Source organism: Chiloscyllium punctatum, chromosome 9 (genome assembly GCF_047496795.1).
Source record: "Chiloscyllium punctatum isolate Juve2018m chromosome 9, sChiPun1.3, whole genome shotgun sequence".
NCBI lineage: Eukaryota > Metazoa > Chordata > Chondrichthyes > Orectolobiformes > Hemiscylliidae > Chiloscyllium > Chiloscyllium punctatum.
The window spans coordinates 49293304-49302061 of NC_092747.1; positions in this window are offsets into that span (position 1 = coordinate 49293304).

The window sequence follows — 8758 nt, forward strand, 5'->3', positions numbered from 1 at the left end:
TGCCCAAGACGAGGGGCCAGCCCCTACGCACAGATGGCCGGAGGTGGCAACACAAGCCGTGGGCCGCATAAGACCAGCAAGGTACCACAAAACAGCACGGGAACGGTGTCTGGGGGCACCCAGAAGGAAGGGCAGGCTGTAGCGGAGCAGACGGCAGACAGCGGGGAGGTGCAGCAGCCGATCCAAGCTCCTTCAAGACAGACGGAGGAAATGGAAGAGGAGGGATCAAAGGAGGCAGAGGATTCTATTACTGCCAAAAGCAGGAAGAGGAAACCTTGCCAGGCCTCCAAAGCCACCCAGCAAAGGGGGAAGCGACACCTACACGACGACGATACAGGCAGCTCTTCAAATGGTGAGGACGGGTGCAAGGAGGGCTGTCACCAGAGAAAGAGACAGAGCGCCATGGGGAGAAAGGAGGGCAGCACCGTCCAAAGAGGAAAAGACGATCCCTCTGAGGGGATGGGTAAAGACCTCCCCCGAACCGGTGAGAACCACGAGGTACCCACTGGCCCACAGCTCCAGGTAACGGGGAGCAGCGGCCCTGTGACAGTCCCGCTGTCAGACAGAGAACTGGACTGTGTGGACCCTGGGCCCAACCCGAAGACACCAGAGCAGGGAAACGACCCCAGCGTGGAGCCGGACAGCTACGTCAGCCCTGGGAGGGTCCAGCAGTTTGCCATCACCACGGGAATGCACACAGCTACCCCAGAGAGGCAAGACCAGCAGCAAATGGACACTGTTAATCTTGCAAACTGTTAAAATGGGGATAAAAATTGCCAGCAATGTGCGTAGTATCAAATCGGCTACGCGATGTGTTTCTATGATGGCCTTCCTGGCCACCATTAAAGCCGATGTCCTGTTTCTGCAGGAGTGTGGGATACCGCACCTCAGCAGCTACAGGAGATGGTCGAGCTTGTGGGCCCATGGGCCGTCAGTGTGGTCAGGGGGCAATGATAGCCGCGCCTCCGGCCTGGGTATCTTGTTGCGGGGAGGCAACTTCACCATCTCTGAGGTTAAGGAGGTGGTGGGCGGGCACCTCCTCGTCACGTACAGGAATGCTCTCCTGAGACTGATTAATGTGTATGCCCCAGTGGGTAAGAGTGAACGGTTGGCTGTCCTGCAGCAGCTTCCACTGTTGCTGGCTACATCCAGGCCAGTCATTCTGGCCGGAGACTTCAACTGTATCATTGATGCAGATGGACGATCAGGCAGGCGGGGACAGTAAACTGGACGCCACGTCCAGAGCCCTGATGGAAACGGTCAAAGACACCGAGCTGCACGACACCTTCAGCACCCCTGCTGACAGGGCGCAGCGTAGATACACCTGGTCACGGGCAGACAGGTCTATCCGCTCAAGGATAGATTACCTGTTTGTGTCTCGAACGCTCTCGGTCAGATCCACCGACGTCAAGCTGGTGTAGCTTTCTGACTACTGCTTCCTGCTGGCTGACTGTTACCTACAGGATGAGCAGCGGGCTGGTAAGGGAACGTGGAAGCTGAACACAAAGCTGTTGACCCCGGGAAACATTGAGGAGCTCAGGAGGGGTTACGCAGGTTGGAGAACCGTGAAGCCCCTCTTTGAGTCTCCAGCGAACTGGTGGGAAACAGTAAAAGGGAACATCAAGAGGTTCTTCATCCTCAAAAGGTATTCAGGAGGTGAAAGAGAGGCGGGGAAAAACTGTCCCAGCTCCAGGAAAGTATGCAGAACCTGCTCCTGCTGCAGACAATGGGGGTCGATGTCACGGAGGGCCTCAATGAGATGAAGGGCCAGCAAGCCTCGCTCTTTGCCTCGGAGGCCTCCAAGATAATCTTCCAGTCCAGGGTCCGCTCGGTGGAGCAGGACGAGACGTGCTCACGTTTCTTCTTCCAGAAGGTGCACAAAGAGAGCTCCGTGCTCAGCAGCCTGAAGGAAGAAGATGGCTCGATAACGTCATCTCAGGGTAACGTCATGAGGATCAGTAAATCCTTCTATGCCAGTCTGTATGACGTGAATCCAACTGACAGCATTTCTGTCCTCCATCACGGAGGTCTTAGATGACAGAACACGGGAGAGGCTGGTCCAGCCGCTATCTCTGGACAAGCTGACCAAGGCCCTAGAGTCCTTCGATAAAACTAAAACTCCCGGAAGCGATGGCTTACCGGTTGAGCTCTATTCTGCTCTGTGGGACTTGATTGGCCAGGACCTGCTGGAGGTGTATGTCAGTATGCTTCTGGCAGGTACCATGAGTGAATCCATGAGGAAAGGCGGAAGGAGGAGAGGGAGGAACTCAGAAATTGGAGACCAATCTCAACATTGAATGCGGATTACAAAATTCTGTCAAAGGTTATCGCCAACCGGGTCAGGTCTGCTCTGGGGTCAGTGATTCACCCCGACCAAACCTGTGCTGTATCGGGCAGGAAGATCGCTGAGAGTCTCGCACTCCTCAGGGATACGATCACCTATGTGCAGGACAGTGGGCTGGACACCTGCCTTATCAGCCTGGACCAGGAGAAAGCCTTTGACAGGATATCACACACGTCTATGAGAGATGTTCTGACCAAAACGGGCTTTGGAGAGGGAATCTGCAATTAGATCAGACTGCTCTACACCAACATTGTCAGTGCAGTCTCAATCAATGAGTGGGAATCAGATAGCTTCCCAGTCAGATCTGGAGTCCGGCAGGGCTGCCCTCTCTATGCTGCCTCGTTTGTGTGCTGCACAGAGCCATTTACCGAGTCCATCAGGAAGGATGGGATCCGGAGAGGGTTGACTATTCCTGGCAGTGGGGGCCTGCAGGTTAAGGCCTCCCTGTACATGGATGACGTCGCCTTTTTCTGCTCAGATCCGCTGTCCGTGCACAGACTCGCGTGCATATGTTACCAGATCGAACAGGCCTTGGGGGGCCAAGGTAAACCGAGCAAGAGCGAGGCTATGCTCTTCGGGAACAGTCCTCGATCCCCTTCACCATCAGGACCGACAACCTGAAGGTGCTGGGTATTTGGTTTGGGGGGGGGGGGGGGGGGGGGGCGGGGCGTGCAACAAGTCTTGGGAGGGGCATATCAGCAAAGTGAGGCAGAAACTGGGCAGATGGAAGCTACGGTCGCTCTCCATCGCAGGAAAAAACCTGGTCATCAGGTGTGAGGCACTGTCATTACTGTTATACTTGGCACAGGTCTGGCCTATTCCCAGAACCTGTGCTGCTGCAGTCACCTGGGCCATCTTCCAATTTATGTGGAGATCAAAGATGGACCGGGTCCGAAGGGACTCGATGTATAAAGATCTGGGCAACGGGGGAAAAAATACACACAATGCCACCCTCACCCTGATGGCCACCTTTGTGTGTGGCTGCATAAAGCGGTGTGTGGATCCCCGGTACGCAAACACCAAATGGCACTACATACTGAGGTTCTATCTGTCCCCGGTGTTGTGAAGGATGGGCCTGGCCTCGCTGCCGCGGAACGCTCAGAGTAGTTCGTGGAGAAGTTTATGAAGAAAAACACCTTTGATCACAAGTCCATCAGGAAGTGTCCTTGAGACCCTTCGGGAAAAGAAGAGGGTGGATCCTGTTGAGCGGTTCCTTGAGCAGACTGTCAAAATCATTTGGTAGAATGCCTCATTGCCAGAACTTTTCAACGAGCACCAAGACATGGCTTGGCTAGTGGTGAGAAGGGCTCTGTCTGTGAGATCCTTTATGCACGCCCAGACTCTCTCCTGCACCACACGCTGCCCCTGAAGCGGCTGCGGGGGGGGTATGAGACTGTCACACACCTCCTTCTGGAATGTGCCTATGCAGAAGAAGTCTGGAGAGGAATGCAGTGGTGTTTGTCGAGGTTTGTCCCGAGTAGCTCCGTGATGCGGGACTCCGTGCTCTATGGTCTGTTCCCCGGGACGCACACCGAGACGAACATCAATTGTGCCTGGAAGATCATCAACTCGATGAAGGATGCTCTCTGGGCGGTCCGAAACCTGTTGATCTTCCAGCTGAAGGAGTTGACCCTGACTGAGTGTTGCAGACTGGCACATTCCAAGGTCCAGGACTACGTACTGCCACCAAGACGCGGTGGGGAAAGACCACCATGTAACATCTGCCTGCCTAAGAAGAACAGGGGGCCCACACAGTCACTTGGGCTCTGCTGACACCTCAGCTAAATATATGGATATATGATTGATAAACGTACAGACCTATATATACACAAATGATAAATTCTGATCTCTGTATGCAAAGAATTTGAATGTTTACGTATGTACGGCATGACCAACTGTACAGACCATCAAAATAATTTATGAATAAAGTATATTTTTGAAATTTAAAAAAAGTACCATTCCTGTCAATTTCTCTTTCCCAAATATTGCGAGAAATAAACTACTGTTTGTCAATTTCACAAAGTCTGTATGTGGCCTCTATTTGTAATTGGACAATTCTCCGACAGTTCTCCCAGGAAAGCTTTTCCTCACATTCCATCTAAACCTACTGCTCCTCACTTTAAATCTACATTCCTTGGTCATTGAACCCTCCATCAAGGGAAAAAGTTTCTTCTTTTCTACCCAAGAGAAAGATGGATCGCCAAAATTTGAGCAGGTAGATCATGACAAAGTAGCTTTTGAGGGAGCGTCAGGCCAAGTTATCTAAGAATTGCAATCCTTTATGAAATTTTAATGAGATTTAGTGACTCACATCATTGCTAAAGTCTCTGAGGGTGGAGGAGGGAATTTGCTGAGAAATCCATGTGATCTGTTTGATCACATTGCTACTTGATGTATTTTGTGGGGCGTTTAACCATTGTTTGCTTGTTCCCCATATTTACCTTGTGTTAAGTTTAGGATGTTAGAATACAAGTCAAATCAACTTCTGTGCAGTGTAAACATTTTTCTGCCAACAACCTTCATATGAGAAAGTTTTATTTGTAATAAACCAGTCATTGTTTGTTGATAAAAAGAAACCTGGCTGAACAATTTCCATTACAAAATCTTCAGCCTATACAAGTGGCCATATTATCCACCCAGATTACATTTAAAATTAGTTAAATAGAGTGGGACTAGAAAGCAACTGGTGCACCTCTCCAACCTGAGTTGTAAAAGAACCACCTACAGTGGAATCCATCTTTTTTTCAAACAGGTGAAGTGGCAAATTAGGTATAATTTTGATGTCTTCCACCAAAGAAAGGTTATACAATTATACTTAATATTTGTGATGGCCTGAAAAGAATGCTATCCTATTTTGTCAAGGAGGAGAAAAAAGTCAAAATAAAAACTAGATCACTTAGAGACTGGATACCATGATATGTCAGCCAGAAATTTAAACAACAAAATTAAAATACAAGGAAATAAGTAACAAAATTCTAATATAAATTAAGTGGTTCAGGTAGCAAGATTATGCTTTGCAAAAGTGCAAAATTGACGATTGCATTGACACGAATATTTGTGGTATTGCCATATATTATGTTTAAAACAAATTTCACATCATTCCAGTTGACAACACTGGATACTAAAGCCATCACAATGCATTCTGTCAGCAAAAGATGTTTGAAGTCTGAACAAAGACTCTGTCCAAACGCTTTATTTGCATGTCTCCAGAACAAGTATAGCATTTCAGAACAATTCTCACATTTTTGTTTAGTAGTTTACTTTTCCCTAGTCCTTCAGTTTATGACTACCTCATAGCACACTGAAACATAGATGCAAATCAACTCAGAAAAATTTAAATTTCTATGAGACATTTAAACAGGCATTAACATAACAATTTATACCATTCAAACGAGGGGATTTTAAAAAATGCACCTGGTTTCAGATGAGTAAATACTCAAAACAAAGAAAATATGAATTTAGAAAAGTTGTCTAACAATTCAGGTTTTTAAGAATTGTGCAGGATGATTACAACTTTACAATTTATTTATTAAAACTCAAATGTATTTTTCACAAGAAAAAAACCTCTTTGGATGGGGAAGGAGATATAATAGGTATACAAGATTTAAAATCTGTCTTTACTGCCAAATTCTATATTTACTACCCATATTTCATGTCAGCTTATTGATAATTTTAATTGCACAAATAAAACAAAGGTACAACACAAATTTAACTTAAAATGTCTTTCATTTGAATAATTTAATACTCCTAGTTTACATACCCACATTTCCTATTGCATTGTCTTTATTTCTGCATCAACTGATTCACATTCATTTAATCTTATAACAGAATTTTTTGTAATCCTGCGAAAAACCTATTAACCTCTGATACTTTGTCATTATTATACTGCAATACTAGCTTGACACTAGACCCTATTTTAGATGATACAAACCAACATCATATATATATATATATATCATGGGGATGAAAAGAAGGCAGAGCACTGGATACGAAAACATAGTTTAGGAGCTGTACATTAGGAAGGATAATACAGGTATAGAAAAGGCCTAACATATATTTCCTTGAGAACTAGGGATGAACAGAGAGATTCATGACAATGATATAAAATTACAGAACAGAATCAGATGGCAATAAGTGAAAGAATAATTTAGTTATTAATAATACAAAGGAGTGAAAGAAAGAACAATTTTGAAGGCATTTTTTTCATACAAAGGATTCTTAGAATTTGGAATATGTTACTGCAAGTGCATACTGCAATTGATTCAAATATAATATTATTCAAGCTTGCTTTCAAATATTAAAAAGAACAGGAAGTTTAGAGAAGATAAGCCCAGCATGAATTAGTACCTGATGCAAAATGGGCAAAACAGGTCTGACTCCATTTGCACATTCCTATGGTTATGTATACCTACAGTTAAGTGCACTATTTTCCTCATGCTGAAATAGCAATTAAAATTTTATACTCCATAAAGAGCTAATACTTTTACTCATTTTCATATTATTGCTGTAAATTTGTCAATCAACAAGAACTTTTTAAAATTAAAACCAATGTATACAATACTTAGAAAGAGAATTTCACCATCAGGAATACTCAGAATTTTCAAGGTTTGACACCAATGATTGCAGTCTGCAATTCTTATTTCACCCTGATTATTGCTCTGAAAGGGAGAGCTGGAAAGAATCAACAGTGTTTTCAAGAGTGAACACATCCAAAAGAGTTCCCAGTGTTGAAGCATGCATACGGTTGGAGTTAGGTGTAGTGGTATCAATGACATCCTTCCAGTCCTGTGACTTTTAATGAAGGTTGGGGAACAGGGTAGAATAAAGCTTCCCATGGAACTGCTGTCCCCACATAGAAAAATGAGTCAGAGTAGCTCTTCTGGTCTGGAAATGGACAGAGCTTACTATTAAACCTCTTATAGCTCACTGGAGAAACAGACCACAATTCAACATTTGGTCATTTTCTCAAGAAATATTATCAATATACACTCCTTAACCCCAAACCCACCACCAGCGTCCATGTTTCGTGATACTCTTTTGAGCATGAACTACTAATAACCGATTAACCATCCCTTAAAGGGGCACAGTCAGAATATGGAAAGGAATCTGAAATTACAAAGTAATTATTCAGAGTGATAATGCACTCTACTGGTTGTGTATGGTCTCAAGCATACCAGTGGAAACTGTGCTCCCTCTCCAGGATGCAACTACAAGAGAGATAAAGATGGGCACCCTCATCAAACAATCCCAATATCCCTTAAATGCTCCTTTAAGAGTCAATAAACAAATTAAACAAAAATAATTTGTGCCAGACACCCTTGTAAGGGGCATTAGAACAAAGATCAAATTGTGAAACTGCAGGTTTATATTAAAATTTGTTTTGGGGATTGGGACAGAGATGATGCAAACTCTAGAATGTTCACTCATTATTAAAAGTCTCAATCCTACCAGAGGTTACCTGGGTCTTGAAGTAACTAGGAAAGGGGCAGGAAGTTGGGTTGAACAATCCCAGTGTCTCTTTATACTCTTTTGAGTAAGACAATTAAACAAGTACACTATTGAAGTGTCTCTTTATATCTGCATAAGTCATTATGCAATGAGTGCCCTTCATGATCCCCACCTGCACACACAAAGATAATTTATACAGCTAATACCCACATATTTTGTACGAAAATGGTACCTGAAAACAGCTGTATAGTTCCACTAGTAGTTTCAGGTTTCGTGCTCTAACAATATTAAGTTTCATGATGGACGGAAGTTATTGATGTTAACAGCCAGCTTTTGTTTTACCCATGCTATCTGTATTAACTCCTGAGTTACATGTGAAAGTGCATTCTAAGTTACAATGTGATTCGGAGATGAATGTGCAGGTAATGGGATTCCATACATTTGCGACTCTTGCTCTTGTAGAGGTTGTCATTTTGTAAGTTAGTGTAAAAGAAGCTTTGCTACAATGCACCTTGTTGATGATACACATTACTGATGCTGTACCTGTGGTGATGGGAGTGAATATTGAGGAGGCAGATCAGGTCTCAATTAAACAGGCTGCTTTGTCCTGTATGTTGTCAATCTGCTTGCATTCTGTTGGAACTGCACCCATTCGGGTAAGTGGGGAGAGTATTCAATCAAACCCCTGAATCGTGTGTTATGGAAGGGGTTGGGGAGAAAGAATTGTTACTCACCTCAGAATTCCTTGTCTTTGACCTCTTGTAGCAAATCTTAGCCTCAAATGTAACTGTGGACCAAAGTTAGGCCGAGCCTTCTAGGACAAATGGTAATGAGCAAAGCAGCTAGGATTTTTACTTTTACTTTTTATCCCATAATCCAACTAGGAAGTGTATGGTTGTGATTCCAAGCTTTCTTAACCTTTTGTCAAATTCTGAAATAAGTCTTGGTGCATCTGGACTATGTGGA